At 41.9% G+C, this 25,348-nt stretch overlaps 1 protein-coding gene across 3 annotated transcripts in view; it reads left to right on the forward strand.

Annotated features, from left to right (window-relative positions):
• The window catches only part of GRID2 (glutamate ionotropic receptor delta type subunit 2), a 1,039,989-nt gene that overhangs the window by 228,832 nt on the left and 785,809 nt on the right, over positions 1–25,348 (forward strand). The window contains exon 1 of one of the 3 annotated variants that reach the window (XM_075127526.1): positions 4,782–4,882. The exons of the other annotated variants lie outside the window; for them this stretch is intronic. The gene's annotated coding sequence lies outside the window, so the exon portion shown is untranslated. Of the gene's footprint in view, positions 1–4,781; positions 4,883–25,348 lie in introns of those variants that run through there. 3 annotated transcript variants of the gene reach the window in all.

Below are 25,348 nucleotides of genomic sequence, written 5' to 3' on the forward strand. Positions count from 1 at the left end.
GAAAGCAAAGGCAGACAATCGTTTCGTGCCTTTTTTCCTTACAGACACCATACCATGGCAAGCATGGAGCCCGCTCAGCTCACTGTCACCGCTGCTGTTGTGTCCTGGTGCTGCTGTCAGCAGACGGTGCAGTAGGACTGCTAACCGTTGTCATCCACCGCTTCCGCTGCAACTCTGATCTCCTGCTCTTGTAAATGAGCTCAGTCTCAATAGCAAATTTCTCCATGTTGTCATCCACTGCCCCTGCTGCAACTCTGCTCTCCTGGTGCCATGAATCCACCTCGCAGGTCCTCTCTTCATTCTGTATAAATACCTATTCTCGTGGCATCTGTCATCATCCACCGCTTCCGCTGCAACTCTGCTCTCCTGCAGATGTGATACCACAGCAAGCATGGAGCCTGCTCAGCTCACCGCTGCTGTTGTGAGTATTGTAAACACCTTGCACATTATCCTGCAGTATCTACAGACCCTGCAAAAGCAGGTGAGGAGGCGACGACAGTGTGATCACAATAGTGATGAGGACATGGACACAGACTTCTCTCAAAGCACGGGCCCTGGCAATTTGGACATCATGATGGTAATGGGGCAGGTTCCTGCCATGGAATGCCAATTCTGAGCCCGGGAAACAAGCACAGACTGGTGGGACAGCATAGTGTTGCAGGTCTGGGAGGATTCCCAGTGGCTGCAAAACTTTCACATGCATAAGGACACTTTCATGGAACTTTGTGACTTGCTTTCCCCTGCCCTGAAGTGTAAGAATACCAAGATGAGAGCAGCCCTCACAGTTGAGAAGTGAGTGGTGATAGCCCTCCGGAAGCTTGCAACGCCAGACAGCTGCCGGTCAATTGGGAATCAATTCAGAGTGGGAAAATCTACTGTGGGGGTTGCTGTGATGCAAGTAGCCAGGGCAATCAATTCACTTCTGCTGAGAAGGGTAGTGACTCTGGGAAATGTGCAGGTCATAGCGGATGGCTTTGCTGCAATGGGGTTCCCTAACTGTGGTGGGGTGATAGACGGAACGCATATCCCTACCTTGGGACCGGACCACCTTGGCAACCAGGACATAAACCACAAGGGGTACTTTTCAATGGTGCTGCAAGCACTGGTGGATCACAAGGGACGTTTCACCGACATCAACGTGGGATGGCCGGGAAAGGTGCATGACACTTGCATCTTCAGGAACGCTGGTCTGTTTGAACAGCTGCAGGAAGGAACTTACTTTCCAGACCATAAAATTACTGTTGGGGATGTTGAAATGCCTATCGTTATCCTTGGGGACCCACCCACTCCACCTTAATGCCATGGATCATGAAGCCATGCACAGGCACCCTGGACAGTAGTAAGGAGCAATTCAACTATAGGCTGAGCAAATGCAGAAAGGTGGTACAATGTGCATTTGGATGTTTAAAAGCTCGCTGGCACAGTTTACTGGCTAGGTTAGACCTCAGCGAAACCAATATTCCCTTTGTTATTGCTGCTTGCTGTGTGCTCCACAGTATCTGTGAGAGTAAGGGGGAGACATTTATGGCGGTGTGGGAGGTTGAGGCAAATTGCCTGGCGGCCGATTACACACAGTCAGACACCAGGGCGATTTAGAAGAGCACAGCTGGACGCCCTGCGCATCAGAGAAGCTTGAAAACCAGTTTCATGACTGGCCAGGCTACAGTGTGACGGTTCTGTTTGTTTCATGAAAACCCGCTCCCTTGGTTGACTCTACTTCCCTGTAAGCCAACTGACCTCCCTCCTTTGATCACTGCTTTCAGAGGCAATAAGTCATTATTGTTTCAAAATCATGCATTCTTTATTAATTCATCACACAAATGGGGGAAAACTCGCAAGGTAGCCCGGGAGTGGTGGGTGAGGAGGGAAGCACTGGGTGGGGTGGTGGAGGAGGGAAGGACAAAGCCAACTACAGTTCAAAACTTATTGAATGCCAGCCTTCTGTTGCTTGGGCAATCCTCTGGGGTGGAGTGGCTGGGTGCCATAGCCTCCTCCCCACCCCGCGTTCTTGGGCATCTGGTTGAGGAGGATATGGAACTTGGAGAGGAGGGCAAGCGGTTATACAGGGGCTGCAGCGGCGGTCTGTGCCCCTGCTGCCTTTCCTGCAGCTCTACCAGATGCCTGAGCATGTCAGTTTGATCCCCCAGTAGCCTCAGCATTGCATCCTGCCTCTTCTTATCACGCTGCCGCCATCTCTCCTCTTGCTCCCGCAACCTCTCATCGTGCTCCTCTCATCGCATTCATTTAACGCTTTCCTGGACTCTGCCATTGTTTGCCTCCACGTATTCTGCTGAGCTCTTTCAGTGCTGGAGGACTGCATGAGCTCTGAGAACATGTCATCGTGAGTGCATTTTTTTTGCATTATATTGAGTACCTGTTGGTTTGGTGTGAGACATCAGACATGCTCGGCTGGGCAACAGAATTCGGCTTGCAGGCAGCCATGGTAAGCCACAGTCTTTTGGCTTCGTCAGCCTTCATAACATGTGGGAATGGTTTCAAACAGCAGCACCCTCCTTTCCCATACCAAGCAAAGCCCGTTCGGTTGGCCATTTAAAAGGAGGGGCTGCGGTTTTAGGGTGAATGTGCAGCACAACCCAACCCCCCCCCCAATTCTCTGAGATGATCGCTTCACACACACACCCCCACCACATGGCTAGTATCAGGGAAGATCCCTGTCAGCCGAATGCAAACAGCTCAGCATGAACGGGCCTCCCCCCATTGCATGGCTAACAGCGAGGATGATTTCTTTTCACCCAAAGGCAAACAGCCCAGGAATGGGCACCTCTGAATGTCCCCTTAAACAAATTTCCTGTATTTCAACCAGGTGATCATGAATGATATCACTGTCCTGAGGCGAACACAGAGAGCTAAAGAATGGATGTTGCTTGAATGCCACCAAAGCCTGGGCCCATTCGCTGCAATGCTTTCTTCTGCAATGATTCCAGACTGCTTGCTACTGGCTTGGCATGGTAAAGTGTCCTACCATGGAGGACGGAATAAGGCTGCCCTCCCCAGAAACCTTCTGCAAAGGCTTTTAGAGTACCTCCAGGAGAACTTCATGGAGATGTCCCTGGAGGATTCCTGCTCCATCCCCAGACACGTTAACAGACTTTTCCAGTAGCTATACTGGCTGCGAATGTATCCCCAGTCTTCAGGGCAAATTAAACACGCTTGCTTTTAAACCCTGTGTTGTATTTACAGAGGTACACTCACCAGAGGTGCCTTCTCCGGCTTCATGGTCCGGGAGCCTGCTTTGGGAGGGTATTGGCTCCAGGGAGATTAACAGTTCCTGGCTGCCGGGGAGAAGGGATTCTCCACTTGCCTGCTGTGCACTATCTTCAACCACCTCCTCATCCACAAAATCCTCATCCCTGTTGCGTGAGACTCCTCCTTTGGAGGTGTCCACAGACAGTGGTGGTTTTGTGGTTGGGGGGGCCCCCTAGAATTGCATGCAGCTCGTCATAGAAGCAGCATGTATGGAGCTCTGACCCGGAGCAATCATTTGCCTCCTTTGTTTTTTGATAGCTTTGCCTGAGCTCCTTAATTTTCACGCGGCACTGCTGTGTGTCCCTGTTGTAGCCTCTGTCCATCATGCCCTTGGAGATTTTGGCCTATATACTGGCATTTCATCTTTTGGAACGGAGTTCTGCCTGCACAGATGCTTCTCCCCATACAGCGATCAGATCCACTACCTCCCGTTCGATCGATGCTGGAGCTCTTTTGGGATTCTGGGACTGGATGGTCACCTGTGCTGATCAGCGTGCCACGCTGGCCAAACAGGAAATGAAATTCAAAAGTTCCTGGGGCTTTTCCTGTCTACCTGGCCAGTGAATCTGAGTTGAGTGTGCTGTCCAGAGCAGTCACAATGGAGCACTCTGGGATAGCTCCCGGAGACCAATGCCGTCGAATTGCGTCCACACTACCCCAAATTCGGCTCAATGAGGTCGATTTTAGTGCTAAACCCCTCACTTGGGAGGAGTACAGAAATCAATTTTAAGAGCCCTGTAAGTCGACAAAACAGGCTTGGTCATGTAGACTGGTGCAGGGTTAATTTGACCTAAATTCATAGTGTAGACCAGGGCTTAGTGTGTAAGTGTTCTTGGGAACACAACAAGAGCTGGAGTCTAGAGAGCCAGTGAATGGAGCACCTCCTGCATTTGCCTCTGAATTCGTGGTATACTCAACAAGCTTCCAGACACCCACATGCTGATACACGAAAGTACTAGCAACAACATTCTGTAGAGGGCTTTGTTCTCAACACACACACACAACTTCATTTGGAAGTAGTTAGGGTTTCTCCACATTCACATGAGTGTGGGTATCTGTGTTTGTGTGTGCATGTGTATATATCATCCATGTAATTTGTATATCAGTGTGAGAGGGACTGAGTCACAAATTTGATTTCTAACTTTCCCAGTGTTTGGGAGGTTTGAATCAAGAGTTTTGTTTCATCAGTATGTTCATATGTTCATAGAGTGGTTGCCAGTGAGTCTCTAAGCCTTTGGAAATAATTATTAGTGTTCCCTCAGTAGTCCTCTATCGGGCTTTGAATATACCACAGTAGCATAACTTCCTTGCAAGAGCAAACTTGAAAAGAATTAAATGGAGACCACAGTTTGTGTACGGTGGAAGCACTTCAAACATTGCTGGGAAGTTTTTAATGATTCTATCTGTATTACAATTGTTTGAATCTCTTCCAAATCAGAAGAACATTTTAAGTTTGACCACTGTGTGTGTTTTATTTAATTATTCATGCACAAATGTTTTCTTCTACTGAACAGCTGCTGTGTACCTCTACAATGTCCAGCTGAGTGTTTCTCTGCGAATGAGTTGAAGCCCCATTAGATCTATCCCAGAAAGCATGTGTGTTTGGAAGAGTTGTGTAAGTAACATAAATTAATGTTCACCACCTCTGGTTAAAGGAGCAGGTGTCTGAATGAAAGCTGCGTTTGAAATTTGTATGCTTTGTACAAACTCACCCAGGTTTCTGGATTGTAGACAACGAATTCTAAATGAAATGAAGCAAAATTTTTGCAGCTTGAGTGATGAAGTTGCCTGTTTATTATCTGGACCAATTTTTCCTTCAAAAATTATTTGAGGTTTGTGACAGCTCATGGGTGAGCTGTACCTGTGATCTCTCCCCGTCTCCCCTTATGTACTTCAAGTGACAGGCCTTGAACTGTACTCTTCCCAGAGTGGAACTCCATGGTTCTCCCCACTTAAGATTGGATCACTGGGCTACAACAATCCCTATTCTCACCACCTTATCACTGCTACAGGGCAAGCGGTGCCTTATACCCACTTGCAACCCCTCTCGAGTGCACCCTTCATGTGACAAGCTTTGCTATCTTCACCTCTCCTGAGCTGGAACCCCATAGCCCTACCACACGGAAAGGGGCATCCTAGGATGCCCCCTTCCCCGTTTCCAGCTTTGTAAATGTGACAGGCCCAAATGCAGATGTTACCTGCAAGAAACTCCTCTTTAGGTGTTTCTGGCCAGCGGTTGACTGATTAAAGTGACTCCAAACAGGCCTATTATTCCTCTGCCCAAAGGTAGACAGCAAGCAGGGAGAAAGGGTTAAACCCCCAAAAGATCCTCATGTCTGGGGCTTGTCTGCAGCTCATCACCTCTCTCAAATCTTAGGTGAGCCCAGCTGTCTCGGGCATGTCCTACGGAACCTGTGCTTTAATTCCACAGCCCTGCTTCATGCTCTGCCTCTCTGTATTTGTCCCAGAGAAGCTACTGCCTGCCCCCTAACTGTTCACCTGAAGGCTGGGTGAGAGGAGGTTAATAGCTTAATGTTCTTTTCATCTTAGTCTTTGGCCTTGCGGGGCAAGGGGGAAGATCCTGTCCCCTGACTGGTAACCCAGATAGCTATTTCCTAATGACTAGCTCACACACTCTCTCAAGGACCCGTGGTATTTTCCTTGGAGTTCTTTATCTATGTGTTTTGTCCCTCCCCACACATGCTCTGATTTAATGCCATGCAGTCAAACAGAACAATATACAGCAGGCAAATTGAGGCGCACATAATGATACACAGAAATACAGCTATCCCTCATTTTCTTCATGGTTGAATCACAATTTCTGTGTGTTCTTCATACTTCATTGCAAAAAATAAAAAATACTCCCCAAGCCCCACATACTGAGGCCATCTGTCAACATGGCTGAAATGGTTGCATAAGGTAAAAAGCCATGGAGCTGTGAAGGCTACTTAAAGCCTGCCTTGTTTGAAATCAGCTGCTGTAGTATCTAATCCCCCTACTACAGAGTGGCTCTGAGAAAGTAACTTTGGCTCTACCCACTTTCAGAAGTTATCAGCCTTCACTGCCTACTGTGCTTCGTTGCACTTAGATTCTGTGAGCGATAACTGATGTGAATATTAGGGCATTATTCAAACCGGAACAAGAAATATGAAAAGAGCTGATTGGCCCACTTCTGTAATGTGCTGTAATCACATCAGTACGGCTCCTCTCATACCACTGTGGGGGAAGGGGAGGGAGATGCTATTGTTCACCTATTTCTCGAATAACATAACTGACAAGCAGTGAAGGCAGCTAATGGTAGGTAAGCGATTTGGCTGTCCTTTGATTTTTCAGCTCTCCTAAACAGGTATTCCCAGGTCTAGTGTCATAGACTATTTCACATTCCAGCTCATTATACTTAGTCAGTAGCTGTGCGGAATAGATATTGTCTCTCTGCCTAGAAGAGAATAGGTGTTCTTTTAGATTTCCTTCCTTCCTGAAAAGACTTTTTAGGGCGATAGTGTGGATTCTTACCTCCAGTAACTAAACCCAATAGGCTAAACAAGAGAGTGAATAGAATTCCAGCAATTTGTTGCTCCTTGATATTTTCATGAACAGTGATTTTGACTTTCAGAGCTGGCTTTGTGGTGGCAGGATTGTGTCGGACAGAGATAAACAGGTCATGGAATGGAATGCAGTGTTCAAATTATGAACATTTAAAGCAATCGTCTTGCTGGATGTGATGTGGCTTGAACATTAGAGAGGACTGTGTGCATGATATCTTGAAGCAAATGCCTCCTCTTTAATACAATATACTTTTTTCCTATGCCACTCTGAAACCAATACCTAATGCATTTTGTAAACAGGATTGTTATCTCTGAGGCACTGAGTGTTTTATCTTATTTGGCAGCAACAAAGTTTTTTTCACTCAGCCATAATGCTTCAGGTGGTTTGGAAATGGCAAATATTGTTGCATTCAAATTCATTATATTTGGTGGTGATTAGATTTTAAACCTCAAGATTGGAAGGTGGGCAGGGGGGAATTGATAGAATGTCAGATCGTGAGAGTCACAAGAGTTGAATAAATTTGTGCACTCTCCCTCCTCAAATCAAGGCCGATAAATTAACACAGCAGTTCTGGAACCTTTCTTGGACAACTGTCAGCAAATCCAGTTACGGGGCTTGTTCTGCCTGTAGTCTAACAGGATAATAACTCCCAAGTGTCTTGAAGCCAGGCAGCATTTCAATCCCCAGTCTGAATTACAGCTGCAATTTTAACCTAGTTATGTGAATAAATCATTCTAAAAAAAAATAGAAGATCTTGAACAGCCTAAGTATTTATGGCCCTGGTTATACGGGTGCCGGACATAGGGCAAGAAAACCCATTTTCAGAGGTGGCCTACTTCATGCATCGCTAGCCAAGTATGCTAAAATGCTGATGGCGAAGAGCATCTAACGGTCCATGATTAGACTGCGGTGGCAGCACACATTTTTCCTGTCATGCCACCTGGCTTGAAATTCAGAGGACATCTCATTCTTTACCGCTTCAAAGATCAGAGGTCAGGAAACTTCAATCTCCTCCTTTGCAGAGGAGAACCTTCATATCAGTTTTCAATCCAAAGCACAGCAGTCACTACTTAGATCCATGATTAGATGCTGCCTGAGAGGCACTAAATTAACTCTCTCTGTGTGTCTCTTGCCTATCATCTGTCTCCAAGATCTAAATATAAACTAAGCACATACAGGTCAGTGCAGTGCCCTCTACAGCATCTCAGCTGAGCCTGCAGTTGATTTGTGGGCAGGGAGGGGAACCTCTGCAACCCTTGGGCACCACAGGCTGTGTATCTGTGATTGCTCCAGATAAGTCGTCCCGGAATGCTGGAATGGGACAGAACCGGTGTGGTGTGACCCATATTTACATAGATTTGTCAACCTGAAAACACTGCTCAAGTGACAAAGATGAGCTGTACCCTCTACTTTAGCCCAAAGGCTGGCATAGTTGATGTGGAGAATTAGAAGCTGAATAGCAATAGTTTCATCTCTTCAGCTGCCTTGCACTTTGTTCATAATGCCAAATTCAGTCGGCTTTAAGCAGGTGATGTCAAATTTACCAATTGAGAAAAGTTGTGTGACAACTTTAGATGGAGTTTTTTAAAATTACTCCATAGTGATTATTTATTGACTTGTAGTCAAGAAGTTTAAAGTAACTTAAAATAAGAAAGGCTAATTTATTTATTCATTGATTGCTGTGGATTATTTTAATGCCCATGTCCTCTTAAAGTGCCTAAGGAAGAACTGGAGACAATTTGATCATCAGCCAAGTCACTAGAACAGGAACTCCAAAGTTCATTATATTTCATACTCAATCTTTACATCTCATATAATGTATGAGTTGATCAGAAAAGTGTAATATCCGATGCTAGACAGAACCATAATATCCTATTACAGTTCACAGGCCTGATTCTCCACTACTTGGCACCTTGTGCCATCACTTATATACCTGTACAAAGTAGGTATAAAATGCTAGCGTTCTGATTTGGCACTCCCTTTGGAGAGGTGTAAATAAATATGCAAGGTACAAGGTAGTGGAGAACTGGGCCTTGTGGGCTTAGTTCTGAGGAATAGTGTTCACATGTGACACAGCTGAGAAGAGGTGAGGAGGATGGTTCTGTGCCATCTTTCTGCACCATGTACCCTGGGTTGACTTGGGGCCAAAACACCCTGAGGTTAATTTGGAGCAGCTTCAAGTTGTAAGAGATGAGGCACTTTCTTCTCCAGAGGGAGCAAGCAGTTTGCCTGCTAAGCTCCCCTAATTTTACTTAACTGTGGCAAAGAATACTAGGGTGAGAAGTAGAGCAATGGGCTTTGTCTTGGCAGACTTATGTCATGCAGACTTCAGGCATTTTACAGGCACAAATAAGATTGATTGGTTTTTTTATGCGTAATGTATAAGAGCCCCATATTAGAACTCAAATTATTGAACACTGAGACGTGGTTTCAGTCCCATATTTCCTGACATGTGAAAATAGATTTTTCTAAATCCGTTCAGGGAGGCCCATGTGTCTTAAATTAGAAAGTTGAGAGTTCTTTTCCTTGCGCTTTTAATGTATGTAGTTAATTTGTGGGATGTCTTTGTGGCCATAGATTGTTAAAAGCACTTTGGGCTTTCAGTCTTCCTACTTCAAAGTTGATTATTTAGTTGATCACCAACTGGGCTCCTGAAGAAATGTCCCATCATGGAATAATAATGTACAATAAGGTGAATTATGGCATTTTGTGCTCTCCTCTGAAGCATCTGGTGAAGGTCACGGTTGAAGCACAGGAATTGCATACTCAGTTGTTTGGGGGTTTTGTACTGCTGCCCATAGTTCCCCCAGCTGTTTGTGTAATAAAAAGACAGGCACAACCCAGATGCCGCCTTTAAAACAAGCCCTTGATAAATTTGTCAAAATATAATTTATAATTCTGCATGCTAAGAAAGGGTGATTGAAAACTCATCCATCAGGAATAATAACTATCCCAATATGAAAATGAAAATAATCCCAATTTTTTATTTATTTTATTTTTACCCCTGTGTACTGAATTTTGCAGTTGGCTAGCTGCATTGTAGAGTATTTCTTCCAGAAGCATCTCACATTAGGCCATGCTGAAGGTATGGTATTATTCGATTGACCAGTGGTCTGATACAGCTTTGCAAATTCTGTATTCTTACAAACTTGTTGGCTTTTCATTTGTTGGCTTTTCATGAAATTTACTGAGGAAAAACACACTGAATGCATTTTTTGTGTAACTGTCAATGATTCATGTTAGCAGTCTTTTAAATTAGCTTTTCTTTGCATGACAGTCACCTTTTTGCTCTATTCCTGTACACATTCCTTCAGCCTGGCTGCACATATAGCTTAATTCACCTCCTTTTCCATTTTCATTGTGGTGCTTTTTTTTCCTCAGTTGATATACCAGGGGTCAGTGTTGCCCTCTATGATATGGAAATGGACACTGTGTATTGGAAAGCAAGGTCATGCCCCCAAAGTAATCATTCAGGTTCCATTTGTTTACATATTTACAAAGAATATGAATTTCCATATTTAATATGTACACACAAAAAGAAAACCTTGCGCTGAAAGAGATAAGAAAATGTCTAAGTTGTAAAACAAGTTACAGTTTAAGTGCAACATCCGTAGCCAAAACATGGGAGTGGAGGGTGTTGAATCTAATTTAGCAGCAGCATGTGAGTGGTTTTTGCTGCGACTCAGTCTCCATTTCCTATATTGTACATCTCACTGATCAGATCATATATTGACTCAGCGGGGCAGGGATTTCTCCCTCATTGAATAAGTCAGTCAGCTAATTTCATTATTTAAAAAAGTCATTTGACTAACTAGTCCATTATATTCATTGCTTATAAAGGTGAGCAAGTAATTCAGAAATATTTGCAGAGGTATGAACTTCACTAAATCTTTTCAAACAAAATACCTCTGCATTATATTTTCATTATTTACCCAGCTGTTGTATGTGATTGTGCTTCTAATGTCAGTCACAATGTCTGAAAAGTGTAAATTTTGGTTGTTTCATTAAACTACTCTTCCTTCTCCACTCTCTTTGGAAAATTTGTCCTTCCTTATTAAATAAGTGGCTAAATCCTCTAGCCAGTGATCAAATTATCTAATGATGTGATCTACAAAGGGCTTCCACTGAAAACAAATCAGATGCTTTGCTGGTGCACAATACAGTGGTTCATTTCTTACTGGCAGTGGCTATAAGAAGAATATTATAGCAGCGCTTTGGGGACTGCCTTAGGCTTCATATTCACTCCTGGGTGTAACGTAAGGTTCTGATTATTGGTTTTTAAGGTCCTGATCCAGAACATGCTGAAGTCAAAAGGGGTCTCTTTCTATTGATTGCAGTTAGCTTTAGCTCAGACCCTGAACGTTTAGGTACTTCTGACAAGAGAGACTGCCTCTGTCCCCATACATGTCAGTGGTGGCTCAGGTGATCTTGCTAAATAGAGGTCTCTGGATTACAGTTGGTGAGAAAAATTCTCATGAAACATTTTTTTTGGTCTGAGTTTGCTGATTCATTGAAATTTCTCAGAGACTATTCGATTCTGATGAAGTTCTAATGAAATCCGGCCTGTCCGGCAGGGTTTGGACAGAAATCTGCCTGGCTTCCTACCAGTTTGCCGCCGGGCTCCTGGATAGCCTGTCTGATGGGCAGCCAAGGAGCTGAGAATCGAGGAGCCCCGCTCCTAGGCTTGTAGCTCCTCAACGGCCAATGGCTTCCTGGACATGAACCTCTAGGGTGGCCTACTAGGCAGACTGTCCCAGAGGCATGGCTCCATTTCCTTTTGTAGAGAATTTAAAAATTTTGAGGTTTTGTTTTGAATCCATATTTTGAAATATCAACACGCTCCACAAAATGGAATGATTTCTCTCTGCACAGCTTAAATTTGGATAGGATCTTATTTGGGTGTTTTATACTGTTGCACATTACCACACATCTTCCACATAAAATCAGTAGCAATAGCAAAGTCCATAGGGAATTCTAAGAGGAGTTCTCCTCTTTTAGGGCAAAGCTTTTGGATATTTTTTGTTACATGGATTGTTTCGTTTGCTTGGTTGATTTGATTATTATTACAAGTTAGGTTTGCGGATTTTTAATATTCTTTGGGCTGAGCAGAAGGGGTTGTCAATTCTGAGGCTCATGGTTTTGGCATGTGGTGTTGACAGAAGACTCATGACCGGTTCTCACTGGCCTCAGTCAGTTCTTTCATTGGGCTGTCAATCTCGGGTTTTGTTAAAGGCCTGCTGTCAACTTGTGTGTGTGTAACCTAATGTTTTAAAAAAAACAAAAAAACCAGTTTCTTGTTGTACGCCTTTCTATATGATGTCTTATTTTATTTATTTAAGTTCTTTAAAAATAAATTGACAGGAGTTTTTCTGCTCTGCTGTTATGATTGTAAGGGTCTTTTCAACAAGGACAAACTGGCTATGACAAGGGGAAACCATGAAATTAACGATACACAGAGGGCCCATCCAACAAAGCACTGAAACATATATATGCAAAAGTTTAAGCAAGAAAGGGAGTGGGGGAGAATAATGTGGTTTCTCTACTTTCTTTCAGTCATCTACCTCATAGAGATTTCAGATAGAAATGAGATTTTTTTCAAGTTAATGATGTCTCAGGCATTTTCAGCACAACACTGGAAAGCCTACCACTATCTGCTTAGACTGAGTGGAAGAGGTTTGTTTATATTATATTACATCAGGAGTTTATTTTTTCAGATGATTCTCTTGATATGTAAATTTTACACTCTACATTTGTACATGCAGCAAGGAGAAAAGTGATAGCTTTACACAGGTATCATTTTATTTAAATAGATCTATCAACAGCGATAAAAATAAATTATTTGGTCCCCGGGGATTTTTTGTGGTTTTGAATAAAGGATCAAATTAACCAGTGACTGGATTCGAGGAAAATCACTGTAGTGAAAAGAAACTATGTGTGACTAACTAGATCTTGTGTTGCTTTGTTGTGCATAAATCAGCAGTTGTGCAGAAGATCGGACATAGCTCCAGCCTTCATTACAGCATGTCTCGGTACCTTCCTACTGCATATGCTATCCTGTGAGATAGCAGAATACCTTTGTGATAAGCATTTCATGCCTGAGCTATTGGTGAAATTAAAAGTAAAGATGCTCTCCTTATCCTTTCCACTCCATTAACACAAAGTAATAACGTTTAAGTGAAGTCCTTTGCTACGGTGGAAGCTACTGTATTGGAGGTAGCCCACAGTACATGGGACATCAGCCACCACAGTGTCAAAGAAAATCAGTGCAAATGGAGTAACTCTATTAAAATTAATTATGTTCCTGTCTCTTAAATATAAGACTGATGGAGGGTATTTTCAGTTCCTTTCTTTGCTTAAGGTTAAGCTCAGCTCAGTTAAAATGCTGCTTCTTTCTCCCTTTTGTTCTATTATTGACATAAAAATCAATTAGAATAGAATGGTTCAAAGAATCGGAGAATTTAGCCTGGTAAATTTTTTTCTATCTAAGCCTATCCTTCTACTAAGGCTCGTTACCTTTTATTCATTCTTCTTGCCTCCAGCATGCCTGGCTATTAAGCTTCATGATAAGGATTGCATTTGTTGAAATGAAAAGAAATTGTGTGATTGGGATGGTGTGTCCCCCCTCATTTGCCAATAGAGTTAATGATGGCCAAGGAGGAGGCTAATTAATCTGACAGGGCACAACTGAGGGGAATCAGGTGGGCAAGTAAGTCTTCTGAGTGTGTAAGGGAGACCAGCTGTGGAAGAATTAGCTGGGCAGGAGATACAAGGACAGGACATTGAAAGCAGTGAATGCTGCTGGGAAAAGAGTGTTTCAGACTGCAGGGTGTGTTGTCTGCAGTCACTGCTTGGGAAGAGGGTGGAGGTTTTTGGGAACCGTTAGACCAAGAAAGAGGAGGGGAATTGGTGGTGCAAAGCAGCACAGGGAAAAAGCAGTGAGGGAAGAGAGAGCCTGGACTGCTGAGCTGAGGGTCTCTGGGCTGGAACCCAGAAAAGATGGCAGGCCCAGGTTTCCCTACCAGCTACTGTGTGAGTGGCATCAAGGCAGTGAGTGGGAAGACTGCCTAAGACTGCTAAGAACTATACCCCAGAAGGGGGAACTTTGAGTGACCTAGCTGGAGGGCTGAGTGATGGAGAGGACTCTGTGGTTCCTGAGGCAGAGAGCGGGGCTGCAGGCTGGATAGAGAGTTGGAGCGATGGTGTGCAAACTGTGGCAGAGGGCACCAGCTGAATGAGCTAATACCCAGAATGACCAGCAGGAGGCACTGCAAGTGGTGAGCAGTGTACCCTGTGACCAGTGATAAAATGTGTAGCATTTTAGAAGTGATTCAATTATGTAAATTCTGCCCCTCCTTGTTCACCACAAACACACATGAGATGAATATGCCACAAATTAGAGCATTAGGTCATGCCACAATTCACATTCTACACATAATTCAGTGTCATTATCGAGTTTATGTTGAGTGGAAGTGAAGAATTGACGTCATGTAGTATGGGTGTTGTACTTTGTCTGTACAATGGTAATTTTGTTAGGCACTTGCCTTTATACTGTTATTGGGTAAACCATGCATTGTGTGTGCGCTTTTTTTATCTCTAGCTATGTGTAAACTTTTATTATTCATGTTACTGGTAAGCTAGTATTTGCAAGTGTAAACATTCATGAATGGCAGGGAAAAATGAATAAATACAAGTATCTCCATTCTTGATGTTGGAAATAGAATATTGTGTTTTCATGTTACCATCCCCATTTTTTCTGGTAGTGCAGTGCCTGGGAGATCAAACCATCTCTCTTCATGTCATTGCCATCACTTTTTTTGGAATCACATTTGCAGTTACCACAAATTGCGTAATCTGCAGTTTCACAAAATGTTTTCTTGTTTGGCTGCATAATTAAGACTGTGTGAAGAAGTATAAGACTGGGGAGAAAAAAAAGGGGGAAAACAAATCACGGTAGCCAGCAGTGTACTCTTACTTAGTTGTGCAAGGAAGTTGTACCCAGAAGAGTTGTAAATTAGATTGGAGAAAAATATTTCAACTGCAACTTGGTTAAATGTCTTTAATTATTAAAAAGCCAGCTACCACAATCAAATGTGCATTGCCTTAGTGAAGGGATTTTTAAAAAATGCAAATACGCACACTCATGCTCACCTCCTCTAGAGTTTAGGTAAATAGAGAAAATATAAACTGAACACACATGTTCCAACTACACATGCCAAACCCACGGGGGAAAAAAGCATAGAAATTGGGCTTGTTTTTGGCTTAATTGTTTTGTGAGTTGCTTGTTGGCTAGTTTTTTTGCTTGTTCGGCTTGTTGATTCTCTCTCTTTTTTTTTTTTTTAATTGGCTCCCAGCAAGCAGGAGCAAGGGGGAAGGAGGGAAGCGAGTCGGGTGCACAGCAGGCCCACCACAGTCCCAGACTGCACTCTGGGGGGATCTAGTCACATAGAGTGTCAGGGTTCTTAGGGATTGGCCTGTTTTGACCTTGTTTTTAAATAGGATTAGCTTGATTTTGGGCTTATTGTGAAAGTCAGGATGCTTATTTACCGTGTGAAAGTTGGCAGCTGTGGTCCCAACCATTTCAACTCCGATATGAGCTAAATTCCAATATTACCATTATTTCTGCTGCACTGTTGAAATGGGTAACGGAATTCAGCATTCTTTGCAGTGTTGTGTAGTGAGAGCATCCTCTTTTTTTGTGTGTGCATGCACACATCTAGCTTTGCTGGGGTGGGGGGCTATGAACTCACTCCCCTCTTGGTATGATATTTCCTCTTGCACACAACTTGTGATAAAGCTGGTAAAAATGTTCCTTTTCTTAAGTGACTTGTATGCAAGTTAAGTAGCAGGAGATCTTGCTGAATTTTTCACCGGAAGACCAATGAATCATTAGCACCACAGGAGAGCGTTTTAATGGCCTCTGATTAATCTGTAATCTATCACTACTGCAATATTCTTTGTTAATGGAATTTTCAATTAGATTGTTGTTTGAAACACAATTCATTTTACTTTTTTTTTTTAAGTGCTCTGCATACTGTCATTCGGTGTTTTGCATAGAGATTGCAGAAGTCACAAATGAGGGTCACCACATTAACACCTCATTTTGGAGTCTGCAATAGATTTGTGCTCCTACTCTATTCAACACTCTGGACCAATGATTTCCCTCTGCTTTTCACACTTTCTAGGCAGAGTTTCCAGGCACCAGCTTCCAAGATAATTTTTCCTTACCCATTTGTACTTCCTCTACAGATTGATTACTGTGCTATCTCAAGTTCATTTCCGCCTCAGCTTCAGGCGGATGACTTAAGGAACTGAAGCTCATACACCAAATAGGAGGAAGGGGAGGAAAACAACCAAAACCGGTTGACTCGTCTTGAAATTATTTGAGCAGCAGGTTTAGGATGCTACGGTTGTGATGCCCCTTCTCTTTAGAGATTGACTGGAACAGCCCTACGTGTAGAGTGTATTATTGTACCTCAGAATGGATTGCTATAACTTGCTGTGGCTGAGACTGAAGGTGGAAGCAGTTTAGTAGCTCTTGTGTTTGTAGACAACTTCTCCGCTGGGATAGGTTGCCAGGAGCATCTCTCTTCTCTGTTTAAATCCTTATTCTGTTGTCTTTTGCTAGTTCATTGTGTTGATCCACATTATCCAGACCTTTTCTGGATCAGAACCCAGAAACATCAGCAATGGCATCACCATGCATAGACCCACCAAGAAAGCTTTGCTTCTCTGGGAAAATCCAAGTAGCACATCCTAGGATGAAATTCATAGGAGCTGTAAAATGAAGTATTTTCAGTCTAGGGAGTCTGGTCTGTGGGATAAGCTATCAAAGGAAAGTTGAATAACCTAAAACCTAACAATTTTTAGAACAATGAATAACCTTCATTTTCAGAAGGCTATCCCACTTTTCCTGCCTGGTAAAGCATGTGTGTGTGTAAAATAGGTGCTTCCGAGAGCCTCACACGGGTGAAAGACGTCATCTTAAAGGCCACTATGGGTCTTGCTATGCAGCTCTAATTGATTTGTGCTGTATTTAGATGACACATTATCCCAAACCCTAAGACGGTTAGGACTCAATTTATATAAATGGTATCATGGGTGAGTCTGTTATGTATTGGTAAGCATGCCTTCCATCCGTCCACTGAAAATTACTTAAATATTTTACTAGTGACATTGTCACTTGAATGAAATGGGATGTTTTGACACTCATTAGCACAGATTCACGAAAAATTTTGTTTCAGACTGAGTGCCAGGAGATAGAACTAGAATATAGACAAAAGGGGGATATGAAAGTCTTTTTACTCGCATTTAATCAAAGCGTTTGATAAGCTACAGCATTTTTGAACAAGATAAAATATGCATCACTGCTGAGATAGTGGGAGAGATCAACAGTTGAAAGGTCCAGAGTTCTGCTTAATGACAGTAAACCATCATGGAAAGGAGGAACAATTAAATCAAACAGATTTGGGTACTAACACAACTCCACCTTGGTATATCAGATTTTGTGGATGATTTGAAAAATGGACCTGGTTGTATGCTGCCAAATTTTCAGAAAGTGTCCTGTGGTATGTGTATAAATGTGGAAGTGCAATTACAGAATCTGCATGTAGAAATCAGAAGTTTGTGCATGCAAATAATTAGACATCCATGTGGCAATTACTTGATTTGCACACAATTGTGTTAACTATGCAATCAAATACAGGAATCTACTTATGTGTGGTTCTTAAGTTGCTTGTTCTCAAAATTTTCCCAAGAAATTCATGTTCGTGGAAGGTTCAAAGATCTTACAGATAGGTTACAGTGAGTTCACAGGAGGTTAGATGTTTGGAATTATGGGGAAGTTCTGAGAGGAGAAATAACGGTATTTAAATAACATTATAACAACTGCGTTGAAAGATAAATATTCACAAATGGCCAAATCCTGGTTTCACTGAAGTCGACAAGGAACTAAGTTGTATTTAAAAAAAAAATCCTTTAGGACCATTCTAAATGGCCTTATTCAGATCACACCTGGTATATTGTGTATGATTTTGGCTACCTAACTTAAGCAGGCTTTAGCAATAGCATGTAGGAGAAGAAATCAGGCTGATACAAGTATCAAAGGTGTATTGTATGAGGGAAAAGTTCAAAAGTTTAAAAAATTTAGTTTTGGGGGAAAAGAAGACGGAGAAATGACCTCATTATTTTTTCGTATACATATAAGGGTTATATACAGTAAAAGGATATAAAAGATGACCTGTTCTTTTCTACCTAATAAGGAAGAGGTATACTCATAATTCATGGTCGCAGCTGAAGGTAGTAGAAGGGAAGGTTTAGTCTAGTTACAGGAGTTCTTCATTTCATAATCTGTCATATAGTATTGTTGGAGCACGTGGCATAAATGAATTTAAAGGTGACCTGCAAAGAATATTTTTAAAATGGGGTTTTGCCCTTTTTGATTCTTTATAAAGCTAAAGGCTTTTTTTCCCCTCCCAACCCTATTTCCCCCTGTTTCTTTTTTAACATTAATAAGATCAAGAATATCAAGTTTGTCCTTCCATGATTGGACAGTAAAGTCATCTTGGGAGCGTCAAGGAGTGTGTACTGTGAGCTTTCACACTTTTTTTTTTAAAGGGGTCAAGTGTGCTGAATTTTTAGCAACAATATCCTTTCCTCCAAGTGTTAATTGGACATTGGTGAAAATTGGTGTTAACAAAAACTGAAGTGTGTTAGAAGATCTGACTCAAAATTGCTTTCCGCTCAATTGCTCCGCTTTGTCCTCTGGGATGGAAAAATTTTACTAATTCTTGAGTTGCTGTGAAATCTTCCAGGATCTAAAGACCTGAATACCAGGGGAAAAAAACAAAACCTTTGTCTTGACAGGAGCTATTTAGGCTTTTTTATATATATTGAAGAAGCAAGAAAGGGCACAAGAGCAGTTGCTTTTATTTTACAGGTCACCTTTAAGAGTGATACAGATCTAAACTGTAGCTGGAACTTAACTACTATAGTACATTTAGGAACAGTGTACTTGCTGAATAGCAAGATCCAACTCCAAAGGAATGGACTAAATCAGTGGTTCTCAAACTTTTTTGTATGTGGACCACTTGAAAATTGCTGAGGGTCTCAGTGGACCGCTTAATGATCTTTCCAAATGTTGTTTGTGCCGTTAGCTAACTATTGTAAAGTGCTTTGGATAAAAGCTCTATGTAAAAAAAAAAAAACTTAATGATAAATCATGGGTTTTTTTGTTCAACTAGTAAAAGCACACAACTCGTATTTTAATATCCATAGTCTTACCTTTCTGTGCTTGGATGTGATGGATGTGCTTGATTTTCTGAGCAAAGTACAGGAAAGCTGAGTGTAATCTTTGTCAGCTTGAGCCTTAGGACAGGTTCACCATTCATCCTGCTTCTGTATTTGGACTTGAGGGCAGTAAGGAATGAAAATCCTGTCTCAAACAGGTACGTAGTAGCTAATGGCATCAGAAAATGCACTGCTTTATCTGGAAGTTCTGGTTACTCTCCAGTTGTTTGAATCCAAAACTCAGTAAGGTCAGAATTTAAAAGACATTCCCTTATTGTTTCATCACAAGAAAGCTTCAACAAGCACTCTTGTGCCTTATTGGACAAACCAGAGGGCAGCTCACTAATTTCAGTTCCGAAAGGATTACATACGCAGGTGTTTACTTTCCAGTAGAAGCTGAACCAATCTTCCAACTGTTGCTTAAGAGCAACAAGGTGTTCCACAATGTCATTTTTTAATTTTTTTTTTGTCAAGAACCAGTTCACTTTTAGACAGAAAATCTTCCAATGTTGGGAATGAGCTGAAATCATCCTTTTTTACGTGACTAGCAAACAAGTCAAGTTCCTTGATCATTGTATTGATTTTTGTCTTGCACACCCGATATAGTCACTGAAACTCCCTGCAGCACAGTGTTCAACTCATTTAGGCATGTGAAAAAATCAGAGAGGTAAGCCAATTGCAAGAGCCAGGATGAATCTTTAAAACAGCTTGTGAATAGGAATGGATGGTCTGTTAGAAATAGCTGTACTTCTGAACGGTTTCAGAGTAATAGCTGTGTTAGTCTGTATTCGCAAAAAGAAAAGGAGTACTTGTGGCACCTTAGAGACTAACCAATTTATTTGAGCATAAGCTTTCGTGAGCTACAGCTCACTTCATCGGATGCGTACTGTGGAAAATACAGAAGATGTTTGTTTTTATACACACAAATCTAAAGTGATCACTCTTTTGGAATTCATTTGCAAATTGGATACAATTAACTTACGCTTGAATAGAGACTGGGAGTGGCTAAGTCATTATGCAAGGTAACCTATTTCCCTTTGTTCCCCTTGTAACCTCCCCCCGCCCCCCTTCCTCAGACGTTCTTGTTAAACCCTGGATTTGTGCTGGAAATGGCCCACCTTGATTATCATACACATTGTAAGGAGAGTGATCACTTTAGATAAGCTATTATCAGCAGGAGAGTGGGTTTGTTGGGGGGGGGGGCTGTGGGAGGGGGAGAAGGCCCACCTTGATTATCATACACATTGTAAGGAGAGTGATCACTTTACATAAGCTAAAAGAAAAGGAGTACTTGTGGCACCTTAGAGACTAAGCAATTTATTTGAGCATAAGCTTTCGTGAGCTACAACTCACTTCATCAGATGGATGCATGACAGCTTATGCTCAAATAAATTGGTTAGTCTCTAAGGTGCCACAAGTACTCCTTTTCTTTTTGCGAATACAGACTAACACGGCTGTTACTCTGAAACTTTACATAAGCTATTACGAGCAGGAGAGTGGGGTGGGGGGAGAGAAAACCTTTTGTAGTGATAAACACCCATTTTTTCATGATTTATGTGTATAAAAACAAACATCTTCTGTATTTTCCACAGTATGCATCCGATGAAGTGAGCTGTAGCTCACGAAAGCTTATGCTCAAATAAATTGGTTAGTCTCTTAGGTGCCACAAGTACTCCTGTACTTCTGAACATAGCTCAAACAAACAAGTAAGTACTTCGCCTCTTGATAACTACCATACTTCTCTATGAAGAAGAAATACATGAGCACTACCCATTTCCTTGCACAGTACACTAAATATCCGAGAAGTCATAGGTACTATTATGTACTAACGGTTTCCACAGCAGAGTCCAAAACACCTTTCATTTCCACTGCCATTTTCTTGGCAGCTAGTGTCTCTCGATGAATGCTACAGTGCACCAATGTGGCTTTAAGTGCCACTTCGTGGATACGAGCCATTACCCCACTGTCTCTTCCCGTCATTGCTCACGCACCGTCAGTACATACTCCAACACAACCTTGCCAATCAATACCGTGTTCCTTCACAAACTCATCTAGTAACTGGAAAAGTTGTTCGGAGGTGGTTGTTCTTGGCACTGAATGACAAAACAAAATATCTTTAGTACTTTCCCTTCCCACTCATACCTGATGTCTACAAGAAGATTTGCAAGTCAACAATATCGGTTGTCTCATCCAACTGCAATGCAAAATACCTATTGTTCACATGTTTCATGAGAATGTCTTTAACATGAACTGCCATATCTTGAATTCTGCATGACCGTGTCTTTTGAAAGAGACACACAATCTAACTGCTTTGCCGTTTTCTCTCCACACGCTATAAAGGCAAGTTCTTTAGCTGCAGGCAGCATAATTTCTTTCTCAATAGTGTAAGGCCTCCCCGATTCAAATTCTTGGCGATTCAAAGGCTTGTCTGAAATGAAGCTTCGGGGGACTTTAAATTTACTGTTGCATGAGCAAACATTGTTACTTTCCCTTTTTTCAACTCATTCAGTTTGCGCTGAAAAAATTCAGGAGGCTTATCTTTGAAAGCAGTGTGATTTGTCTCCAAATGATGCTGGAGATTTGCAGCCTTCAAGCTTTCGTTAGCCAGCACTGCGTAGCATAACACACATTGTGGCCTTGGTTCATCTTGTTCACCAGTCCATGTGAAGCCTACATTAATATAGCTTGAGTGGTATTGTCTTACCAGTTTTCGGTGTTTCAGTGAATTTTCATTACCAGTACTCGTACTGGTTCCTGGTAAACAAGGGTCTGCACTCAAAATTTCCTTTGCAGATGTATGTTGGCTTGCTGTACTCTCATGTTCGATTTTGAACTTTTTACTGATCTCACCATCACTGATTTGATTATTTATTGTTTTTTACAAATGTTCTGTTTTCAACCACAAATCCGTGTCTGGGGATTGACTACTACCCTAGTTACTGGACTGATAACTGTTACATTTTTTTGAAAAAGCACTAGATTCTGGTACAGTCAGTACTTTACTTTCCATGTGACAATGATGCCCAATACATACAATAGGTAGGTTAGCTGAATTGCATCCAATCTAAAACCATGCATACACAGCTGAAAAATGAAACACATTAAAACTATGTATAGTAGGGTACCAATTTAAAGAAACACACATTTTTGTTTCTGGATTAAATGTGAATAAAAATAAAATAAAATTAAAATAATACCAAAGGCCCAATTAAATAACCTACTCCTACCATGGACCACTAAATCTCTCCACCAGGCTGGGAAGGGGGGTGTCTCTCCCCCACCGCGGCAACCACTGGGCTGGGAAGGTAGGGTGTCTCTCCCCTGTCACCACCGGGCTGGGAAGGGAGGCTGTATCTCCCTTGTCGCGGCAGTCACCGGGCTGGAAAGGAAGTATCTCTCCCTCCCCTGCCATAGCTGGATGTAGGAAAGGGGGGCGTGGAGGGGATATCTCTCTCCCGTTGCAGCAGCCACCGGGCTGGGAAGGCATGCTGCAGCCCCACTTACAGGGAACTGTCCGTGAACCATAGTTTGAGAATCTCTGGACTAAATGGTTCTGTGGTTCTACTCAGCCACGACGTTTTCTATCTTCCTGTAGATCAAATCTCAAAAGCTTCCATAATTTAAAAAGCATTAAAAATGCTTCCCCCCTTAATTAAATGCATTCCTAAAATTGTGACTGGGTTTATGAAATACATAGTGCATTAGATTAATTTTCCACATATTACAGTGAGCCTTAATTTAGGCTGTTACAAGTTTACACACTTTTCATCCTGTTTCATAGCAAGTTTATTTGGACCTTCTAATTACCTTTCAGTAGCACGTGAAAGACCACTTCTATTCACTCTGCTTTATTAAAACAACTTAATAATGAAGCTACTTACTTAGATGGCCGTGGCAATCAGATTCAATAAGGAAAGCACAGAGAGAGTCAATAGCAAAGACTAGAAATGTAATTGATTCTTTTCTCTGGACTTTCAATTAGAAATGTATAACTTTGCAGTGGTTAAATTTACTTCAGAAATGAATCATCCATCTAAAGCTCACTTCAATGTTTTTTCTCTAAGAGGTTATAACTCACTGAAATGCCATACACAACTTAATTTTCCAATTGATTTTTTTTCCATATTTGTATCTACCCAAGACCTTCTTTAGTTTGTTAGCACAACTTACTTTTTTTTTTTAACCCTAGAACAATATGGGGATGGGTGATTTAGGTTGATATTCAAATGTGGCTTTTGTTGGTATTTGGAGATTCTATCCTTTGGATGAAATCTAGATTCCTAAATTAAAATATCTGGATTCAATATCAAGCCTCCATATGCCCCTCCACAAGGCTCCCACTCCTTTTCTTGTTAGTAATTACTAGGTATTGGGTAAGGTGGACTAACAACTTTGTATATTCCTTTCCATCACTTCAGGAGACAGTGGGCAAAGATTGAGTTATTACAGCAAACTATCCAACTTTATTAGCTGGAGGGAGTTCCTTTCTTGCTTAACTTCCAACATTGAACAACCCTCAAACTGCTAAGAATTATACTGGGCCCTTGGAGATAACACTTCCCTACCAATCTTGCACTGAGTTTGACACCAACATCCAGAGGTCATATTCAGTACTACTTGATTGGCATAAGCAAAAATCAAACTAAAAATTACATCACATTTTTCAAACATGAGATTTTATCTTTGCTTATAGGCATTGCTTTTGCTTCTCATTAGAAATTAAACTTGCAGCTAGATGCATCAGTATTCTATACTACATTATCAAGTGTCAGGTTTAGCAGATATCAAAGGCAATTCTTGGCCTGTGTTGTCAAGGCAACACGTCTTGCTTTTGACCTCCATTGTCTATTTGAATTCTTGGGTTCACAGAATTTAATTAAGCTGTTTTTCCTCTAAATAGAAATCATTCAGGGATGTCACGAAGCTTGAAGTGCATTCAGATTAAAGTATTAAGAAATGGATGCTGTAAAAATTTATATATATTGCATGTTGAGAAATAAAAGCATCTCACCTACTAATGTTTGTATTGTCATGCCACAGCTTCCAGTATGGGTAAGTCTTATGAAATAACAGTGCATTTCATTACCATTAATTTCTGCATTTCTTTCAATGAAGCTGTTCCTCACAAATTAATAGATTGACATATTTTAAGGCCAGAAAGGACTGCTGTCTGACTTCCTGCATAACACAGGCCCTCGGACTTCCCTGAATTTATTCCTGCTTGAAGTTCAGTAGTTGTCACTGACCTAGAACAGATCTTGTAGGAAAAATCCAAACTTGATTTCAAAATTTCCAATGGTTAGAGACTCCACCCACACCCTTTAAGTTTTTTTGATGGTTAGTTATGCTCATTGTTAAATTGCATGGTGTTTCTAGTCTGAACTTATTTAACTTCAACCTCCAGCCATAGGAACTTGTTATACCTTTTGTCTGCCAGAATGAATAGCCCTCATCAAGTTTGTTCCCTATATGTTATACTTATAGTCTGTGATCAAGTCACAACTTAGCCTTCTCTTTGATAGGCTAAATAGATTCAAGTCCTTGAGTCTTTCACTGAAATGCATGTTTTTCAGTCCTTTAATCATTCTCATGGCTCTCCTCTAAATCCTCTCCAATTTTTCAACATCCTTCTTGAATTGTGGACAACAGAATTGGACACAGTATTCCACTATGCAGTGTTGTAGCTGTGTTAGTCCCAGGATATTAGAGAGAGACAGTGGGTGAGCTAATATATTCTATTGGACCACCCTCTGTTGGTGAGAGACAAGCTTTTAAGCTACTCAGGGTCATATTCAGCCCTTTGCCATACCTGAAGAACACCCAGAGTAGCTTGAAAACTTCTCTCTCACCAACAAAAGGTGGTCCAGTAAAAGATAGTACCATACCCACCTTGTCTCATAGTATTCCATTGGCAGTTGCAAAAGGGCCAAATGCAGCAATAATATAATCTTCCCACTCTGATTTGAAATTTCCCTGATGGTACATGCAACGATTGCATTAGCCATTTTGGCCACAGCATTGCTCTAGGACATCTCTAGGCCTCGGCCCGCACCGCTTCCAGCAGCTCCCATTGGCCTGGAGCAGCAAACAGCATCCACTGGGAGCTGCGATCGGCCGAACCTGTGGTTGCAGCAGGTAAACAAACCGGCCTGGCCCGGCCCTCCAGGGGCTTTCCCTGCACAAGTGGAGGAACAAGTTTGGGAACCACTGCTCTAGGTTTGATTTCATTTGATTACCTCCAGAACCCCAC

Source organism: Caretta caretta, chromosome 4 (genome assembly GCF_965140235.1).
Source record: "Caretta caretta isolate rCarCar2 chromosome 4, rCarCar1.hap1, whole genome shotgun sequence".
Taxonomy (NCBI): domain Eukaryota; kingdom Metazoa; phylum Chordata; order Testudines; family Cheloniidae; genus Caretta; species Caretta caretta.